The sequence below is a fragment of the Octodon degus genome, unplaced genomic scaffold (genome assembly GCF_000260255.1).
Source record: "Octodon degus isolate 3935 unplaced genomic scaffold, OctDeg1.0 scaffold00222, whole genome shotgun sequence".
In the NCBI taxonomy this organism is placed as follows: Eukaryota; Metazoa; Chordata; class Mammalia; order Rodentia; family Octodontidae; genus Octodon; species Octodon degus.
This window is the reverse complement of record NW_004524798.1, coordinates 620,232-629,012: the sequence shown is the minus strand read 5'-3', so window position 1 is coordinate 629,012 and position 8,781 is coordinate 620,232. Positions and strand designations below refer to the sequence as shown.

At 41.5% G+C, this 8,781-nt stretch overlaps 2 pseudogenes; both read left to right on the top strand.

Annotated features, from left to right (window-relative positions):
* Nucleotides 1-631: 631 nt before the first annotated feature.
* On the top strand, nt 632-1,220 carry LOC105744088 (annotated as a pseudogene).
* Nucleotides 1,221-2,658: 1,438 nt separating this feature from the next.
* On the top strand, nt 2,659-5,029 carry LOC101578227 (annotated as a pseudogene).
* Nucleotides 5,030-8,781: the final 3,752 nt, after the last annotated feature.

The following is an 8,781-nucleotide window of genomic DNA, read 5'->3' as shown; positions in this document are numbered from 1 at the left end:
AAATTAAATACAACAGACCGAGTAAAGGAAAAGACAGAAGATCAGATGTTGAAAAGATAATTGCAGCTAGTGATCATGAGGAAAAGGTAGCTTAAAAATAGTAAGAGATCATAAAAAATAAGTTCAACAATTACATGATAAAGCAAAGAAGAATAGCATAAGATTGAAGTCAATGAAAAAGCCAGAGAGGGCACAAATGCCATTAAAAATCACTTCACAGAAATAATGGCAGAAAATTTTTCACATGTCAATAAAGAACATGACATACAAATAAATGAAGCATTTAGAAATCCAAACAGGCATGACCAAAATAAAACTACATCAAGACATAAAATAGTCAAGACTCTAGAAATTCAGCCTAAGAACAGAATATTAAAAGCTGAAAGGGAAAAACAACAGATTGCCTCTAAAGGAAAGACCATCAGAATCATGGAAGAATCCTCAAGACAATACTACAAGTCAAGAAGAGCTTAAAGTGAAATATTTCAAGTCTTGAATGGAAACAACTTCCAACCCAGATTGATGGACCCTGCAAAACTGTCAAAATTAATGGAGAAATAAAGTACTTCCATGACAAAAAAACAAAAAACAAAAAACCTAACACTCTCTCTTTGCCACATTTCCTGCAAGAATGAAGACCATTCTTAGCATTCAGACTGTCGACATTCCAGAAAATGTTCATATCACTCTGAAAGGATGCACAGTTATTGTGAAAGGCCCCAGAGGAACCCTGAGGAGGGACTTCAGCCACATCATTGTGGAACTCAGTCCCCTTGGGAAGAAAAAGAAGAGGCTCCGGGTTGACAAATGGTGGGGAAATGGAAAAGAGCTGGCCATTGTCTGCACGATCTGTAGCCATGTACAGAACATGATCAAGGGGGTCACACTGGGCTTCTGATACAAGATGAGGTCTGTGTATAGCCACTTCCCCACCAACATCGTTATTCAGGAATGGGTCTCTTGTTGAAATCCAGAATTTCTTGGGTGAAAAATATATCCTCCAAGTTTGCATGAGGGCAGGTATTTCTTGCTCAGTATCTCAAGTCCAGAAAGATGAGCTAATCCTTAAAGGAAATGACATTGAGCTGGTTTCAAATTCAACTGCTTTAATGCAGCAAGCCACAACAGCCAAAAACAAGGATATCAAAAAAATTTTGGCTGGTATCTATGTTTCTGAAAAGGGAACAGTTCAGCAGCCAGATGAGTAAGATCTAAGAGTCAATCCAAGTGATATTTTAATGAGACAATAAAAGATCTTTATTTTAAAAAAAGAAAAGAAAAAAAAACCCAATCTACAAAAAGTATGAAAAGACATTCTAAACAAAGATAAAAATGACCATAATTCTAAGAATAGCAACAGAAACTACCAGGTAAAGCAAGCAATTAAACAGTGGGGAAAATCAGGGAACCAATACAAGGAAAATAGCACGACAAAGATTAGTCAATACATATCAATTATATGCATCAATATAAATGACCTCAACTCACAAGTAAAAACAGACAAACAACAAAAATACCCAGAATGCCAGAATGTATTAAGGAACAATACCCAACAACATGCTCTTTACGAGAAACATATCTAGCTCAAAAAGAAATTCATAGACTGAAAGTTAAAGGTTGGTAACCAATCCTCCACCCAACAGGAATACAAGAAATGTTGGGGTAGCTATTTCATTTACAGACAACTTAAACTTCCAACCAAGAATTATCAAGCCAGATAAAGAAGATCACTACATACTTGTTAGGGGGAAACTCCAAGAGGAAGAGCTAATGATCATAAATATCTATGCACCAAATACAGGAACACACATCTATATAAGACAAATATTAATAGACATGAAAACTCATATAAGCAAGAACACAATTTTAATGGAGGAACATGAAACCATATTGTCCCAAAGAGATAGATCAACTAGAAAAAAAAATCAGAAAAAATAAATCAGAACTGAATCATACCTATGAACAAATGGACTTAGCAAGACATTTTCAGTGTTTTAATCAACAACATCAGAATACACATTCTTTGCAGCTGCACATGGGTTGAAATTGGAAATTAATGGCAAAAGAAACTGCATAAACAGGGCCAGCCAAATAGCTCTGTGGATTAAAGCCCCCGCAAACAGGCCCAGGGCCCAGGGGCTCCATCCCCTGGCCTACCATGCTGCCCCCCCCCCCTGGAGTGTGCTGAGATGATGGACTGAGACTGGGCATGGTGGCGCATGCCTGTAATCCCAGCTCTTGGGGGCTATAAACAGGAGAATCACTACAAGTCCAATCTAAGAGTAAGACCCTGAATACACTGTAAATTCTTCCCTAAAATACAGAGAAAAAGGAACTACATAAACAAATGGAAGTTAAACAATAATCTACTAAACAAACAATGTTTTATATATGAAATTAAATAATAAATTCAACATTATCTACAATTTAAAAAAATACAGATACAACATACCAGAACCTGCAGGACACAATTGAAAGAGTCTCAAGAAGGAAATTTGTAGTGGTGAATTCTCACGTCAGGCAAACAGAAGGAGCACAGACGAGCAATGCAGCGCGCTGCCCCAAGTTCCCAGAAGAAGAGGAGCAAGGCCAGGCCAAGAACCTCAAGGGAGCGGTACAAAGATCAGAACAGAAACGAATGCAATGGTGATGGAGAAAATGGCGCAAGAATTAATGGATCAAAGGTTGGTTTTTTGAAAGAATAAATAAAATTGAAAAAGCTTTAGCCAAACTTAGCTAGAGAAGGAAAGACTCAAATTCATACATCAAGGAATGAAAAGCATGAAATCACCACAGATCCTGTGGAAATTCAGAAGACCATCAATACCTAGTGCAAAAATATTTACTCTCATAAGATGGAAAACACGGGAGAAATAGACAGATTCTGAGACACATACTAATTACCAAAGCTGAATCAAGAAGATATAAAAATTCTGAGTAATGCAATATCAATGTAATTAAAAACTTTTGATCAAATAAAAGCCCAGGTCCTGATGGATTCACCACAAAATTTTACAAGAAATTTAGAGAAGATTTAATGCAAATAATCCTCAAACTCTTTAATGAATTTGAAATGGAAGGAATACTCCCTAAGTCATTCCTGGAGGCAAGTATTACTCTGATTCCAAACACAGAGAAGGACCCAACCAAAACCAAAAAGAATTACAGGCCAATCTCCCTAACAAATGCAGATGCAAAAGTAACTCATTAAAATGCTCAGAAACAGAAGGCAGGAAATCACGGAGCATATTCTATACCATGACCAAGTGGGATTCATCCCACAAATGGCTTCACATATGCAAATTAGTAAATGTAATGCACCACATCAAAAAAGCAGAGACAAAAATCACATAATCATCTTAATAGATAGAGAACAAGCTCTTGATAGAGTCCAACACTCTTTCATGACAAAAACCTTACAGAAAAATAAACACATGGGCTTTACCTCAACCTGATAAAAGACATCTATGTCAAACCAACAGCCAATATCATATTAAACAGACAAAAACTGAAAGGTTTCATTCAAAGTCAGGAACAAGACAAGGTTTCCACTACTACCACTCTTATTCAATATAGTTTTGGAAACATTAGCCAGAGAAATTAGACAAGAGAGAGAAATAAAAGGAATAAGATGAAGGAAGAAATAAAATCATCTCTATTTTCAGATGACATGACATTCTACATAGAAGACTACAAAAACGCTACCCAAAGAATTCTCGATTTAATAACCAAATTCAGGAGCATAGTGGGATAGAAGTCAACACTCAAAAATCAGTAGCATTCCTGTTCACAAAAAGTAAAGCCACTGACAGAGAAATCAGAGAAACCACACTCTTCACAATAACATTAAAAAATTGCAGTAGAAATCAATCTAACAGGGAACTAAATGTTCTATATGTGGAATTTTTTTTTTAATAATTTTATTTATTTATTTATTTTTGGCAGAACCGGTGATTGAACTCAGGCCCTTGCACTTGCCGGGGAAGTGCTTATTCTACTGAGCCATCTCCCCAGTGCCCTAATTTTAATATTTATTTATACCAAGGATGGAACCCAGGGGTGCTCCACCACTGCATATATCCCTAAGCCTTTTTATTTTTTTATTTTGAGGCAGGGCCTCCTAAGTTATCCAGGCTGGTGCAGAACTTGCAATCCTCCTAGCCTGAGCCTAGCACATATCTTAATGTCCTGTCCTCTCCCATTTTGTAGTGACTAGGAGATGGGAGGTGGATGACCTAGGCACTGGGACATGGCATTATGCTACTGTGTAAGGGTTACTTGTACACAAGCACCACCACACCCAACGGCCAATCTGGTAACATAGATGGCCACCAGGAGACTGGAGGGATACAATGTACATGCACTGAACAAAGGGTTGGTTGGAGTCCAGGCTGGGACAGGTGAGCACAGCATGAGATCTTGGTACTCAGAATGGTGTATGGTTTAGAACCTATGAATGCTGCCTGGATGCACCGTGTCCTAGAGAGCATGGGGCTTCGGTGGTGCAGACGGTCAGGAATTTCAACCTGGAGAACCGCCTACAGCAGGAAATCAGCTAAGTGAAGCCATCCGCGGCCCCGAGGCACCCTTCCACCCTGAGTGCCCTGCGGGAGCAGATGAGTAGCCATCCAGAAGTTAAGGGGGAAATTGCTAAGAAAAATGAAAAGCTGCTGTCATTGCTGAAAGATGTATATGTTGGTTCCAAAGATCTTGTATCATCCCTGGTGGTAAAAGGTGCCAAAACACAGCAAGAGCCGAAGGAATTCAGATTGCCAAAGGGCCATCACTTTGGCCTGGGTACTAAGAACATTCCAAAAAAAAGAGAACATTCCCAAGGGCAGTTTCCATTAGAGAGGCCATGATGCTTCTCAATAATCATAAACTTAATCCAAAAATGTGGACTGCTGAGAAAATAGCACAGGAATACTATTTAAAACTGGAAGATGTGAATTCCTTTCTCAAGTATTTTGTTACTTTTGAAGTCAAGGACTTTAATGCTGAAAACAAAAAAGCAATAGAATCAAAATGAAAATCATGAAATTACTTGTGTGTACATCTCACCCCCTCATCCGGTTTATTTCATTTTTAGTATACTAAATTATAGAAATTACTGAGTGGTTTATTTCTGGAATTTCTCATCAAATATTTTTCAATATTAACTTTTAGTCTTTTTGAGACAGAGTCTCGCCATGAAGTTCAGGCTGGCCTTGAGCTCACTTTGCAATCCAGGCTGGTCTCACGCCGGCAACAATTCTCCTGCCTCAGCCTCCCGAGTGCCAGGATTACAGGTGTGTACCACCACGCCCTGCTAATAGTAATTTCCATTGAATTTTTTTTTTTTTTGGAACTGGGGATTGAACTCAGGCCCCTGTGCTTGCCAGGGAAGCGCTTATTCCACTGAGCTATCTCCTCAGCCCCTCCATTGAATATTTTCACAGGTGGTTGAAACTATGGAGAAAGGTACCTTGCTTAATACTGATGCAATAGAATATTATTTAGCAATAGAAGAATTGTAGTGACACATGCTATGATATAAATGGACTTTGAAAACATGCTAAGTGAAATAAGCTACTTGCCAAAAAAATCTGTATATAGTATGCTGCCATTTATATGGAATGTCTAGAATAGACCACTCCATTGAGACAAAATGGGTTAGTCGTTGCCTTAGGGTATGGGTTGGGAGAAAATGGGGTGGGTGGGGTGTCTGTATATGGAATTACTTAGAAGTAATGAAAATGTTCTAGTAATGGTTACACAACTCTGAAAATACTAATGCCATTAGTATTTGTACTTTTTTGGTCTTTTAAAAAAAGTGTATTTAGTACAAGTTCTACAGGGTCTCACTACATAGATTGGACTTGTAGTGATCCTCCTGTTTTCAGCCACCCAAGTGCTGGGATTACAGGTGAGTGCCATCATGTCCAGTCTCAATTGCCTTCGCAGGGGAGGGGCCGGCACGGCATGTAGGGGATCAAACCCTGGCTGCTGCGCTCTGCCTAAGCAGGCAGGCACTTTAGTCTGCTGAGCTGTCTGTCTGGCCCTTTTTGTGTGAGTGTGTGTCTTTCTGAGAACAGTCTCACTACCTAGTTCAGGCTGGCTTTGAGCTCACTATATAGCCCAGGCTGGTCTCAAACTTGCAACAAACAATCTTCCTGCCTCAGCCTCCTAAGTGCTGGGATTATAGGCATGTACCATCACACACAGCTTGAACTGTACATTTTAAATGAGTGAGCTGTATGATACGCGAATTGTATCACCATAAAACTACTTTTCAAACACCATTAGCAGTGCACCTGGCCTGTGATAAAGGCTAGAGTAGAAGTTCTCTCTTTGTCATCTTGCCTAGCCACAACAGGCTTGCATGACTTCCCCAGTTGTTCCCTCTGGCAGGACCATGCCTCCTCGTGGCTTAGGGATCAGGGTTTTTTTTTCTCTCCATGTTATGTGATATCCTTTAAGGGTCTCCGTTCCCCTTCTGCTGCACTGCTGTCCCCCAAAGTAACTTCCAAGGACACAGGACAGCCCTACCTTAATTGCTAGGAGGGTGGCATCTGGATTTAGCCTGTCACCTGGGCGCTGCATAGGTTCCTTCTGTGGCCCTTTTCCTCCTTGCTGGTCACTTTGCAGCTCAAGCTGGAGCCTCCAGGGACTCCTACCACAGCCTTGCCTCTCTTCCTTTCTCTGGTTAAGACAGATCATGACCCTGACTTCAACTCCCAGTTCCCAAAATCATCCCTGCAATGTCCTTTCTACATAGGTGTGAGATTTACCCTTCAGTTGTTACCAGGCTTGGGGGTGCTGGAGTCTCCTTCTGGAGGTGCTATCCAGGTTCATTCTGTCCTCAGGAAAGATTTGGTTAAAACAAGCACACATGGTAGCAAAGTTTTAGTCAAGGTAGGAAAACAAGCAGGCTCAGGGAGATGGATGGGCTGGGGAGATGGCTCAGTGGAATAAGCACAATAAGTGCCAGGCAAGCGCAGGGGCCTGAGTTCAATTCCCAGTTCTGCAAAAAACAAAAACAAAACACAAGCAGACAAGCAGGCTCTGCAGAGCGAGTTTGGGCCAAGTAAAAGTACAAAAAGAAGCACAGCCCACAGTATGAGGGAGGCCACCATGCAAGAGGGGGCACAGTGGCAAAAACTTGGCATGGACTTCCATGTGACTTCCAGTGTCACATACTCCTCAGGCTGACGTCAGGACTAGGCCATCCTGTCCACATGCAGGGCTCAGAGAACTGCTCTGGGCTGGTGTTCCAGGATCTTGTCAGGCCTCCTTTCTCAGCCAGTCTTAGCCATGCCCTGGCGTCCTGTCTCACAGCGAAAACTTAATTTAACAAAGCAATAAATATTAGCTTCTTCACAGCTTCCCCAGACTTGATTGATCACTATTTCCCTGAGTCTCCAGTTAGTCCAATTCACCCTGAGTTAGCACTGCTGTTGGCTTCATGCTGCTCTCTGGGGTTTCCTTTGCTATCTGTGAAGAAACTCCTTCAGGGTGAATGGGGACCAGACCCTCTGGGGTTCCCCAGTTCTTACATTGTACCATCACTTACTCTAGAGATTTCCTGAGGACCACTTAAAATACGTGATTATACTGCTGCCAGTAGCTTCCTTCCTTCCTTCCTTCCTTCCTTCCTTCCTTCCTTCCTTCCTTCCTTCTTCTTTTTGGATAGTTTTGCTATGTAATTCAGGCTAGCCTTGAACTTTTGGCAATCTTCCTTCCTCAGCCTCCCAAATGCTGTGATCACAGGTGTTTGCCATCATGCCTGGTCATTTCCTGTTTTCATAGAATTGGGGTTGAGGGAGAGAGTGTGTTTTGGGATTTATGTTGAGGTAGAGATGAGGAGAACAAGAATTAGAACCTGGGCCAGCTGGATATGATGGTGCATGCCTGTAATCCCAGCACTCAGGAGGCTGAGGCAGGGGGATTGCTACAAGTTCAAGGCCACCCTAGGCAACAAAGTGATTTCAAGGCCAGCCTGAACTGCATAGTGAAATGCTGTCTCAAAAAGACAGAAGAAGAAGAAGGAGAAGGAGAAGGAGAAGGAGAAGAAGGAGAAGAAGAAGAGAACCTGGGTCATCAGAGTCCCTCTTTATCCTTTCGTTATCCAGTCCCCTCTCCAGTGCACCAAGTCAGATGACAGTAAGCACTTGGTATAGTTATTCATTCCTGATTGTAATATCAATCATAGTATCAACCAACTTGTTAAAGGCTTCACACAAATCATTTTATTCAATTCTCATAAAAACCCTATTGTCAGACCAGCCAGATAGCGCAGTGGATTAAAGTGCCTGCTTAGGCAGAAGCAGCATCCGGGGTTCAATCCCTTGCATGCCGTGCTGGCCCCGCCCCTGAGGCACTCTGAGACAGTGACTGGATGGCTTGGTGGCACTCACCTGCAATCCCAGTGCTTGGGAGGCTGAAAACAAGAGGATCCCTATGAGTCTGATCTGTGTAGTAAGACCCTGTACTAAACACACTAAAAAACCCCAAACAAACCCCACCCTATTTTCATTTCTGATGGGTAGTAAGCTGAGGCACAGAGATGTGAAGACTAACCCAGGGTCATTCACCTAGTGGAAGAGTTGTCTTAAAATCCATCTGGATGAACCCATGTCCCTTCTAACCAGGATTCTCAAATGGGCTTATGCTGGGAAAGAAGGGTAGGCATTGTGATCCTTAATACCTGGAGAAGGACAAAGCCATCACCAGTAGCAGGCAAGGAGGCAATCTTGTCCTCACTTGGTATGGTGTTTGCAATGTGGGAGTCCCTGGCTTTCT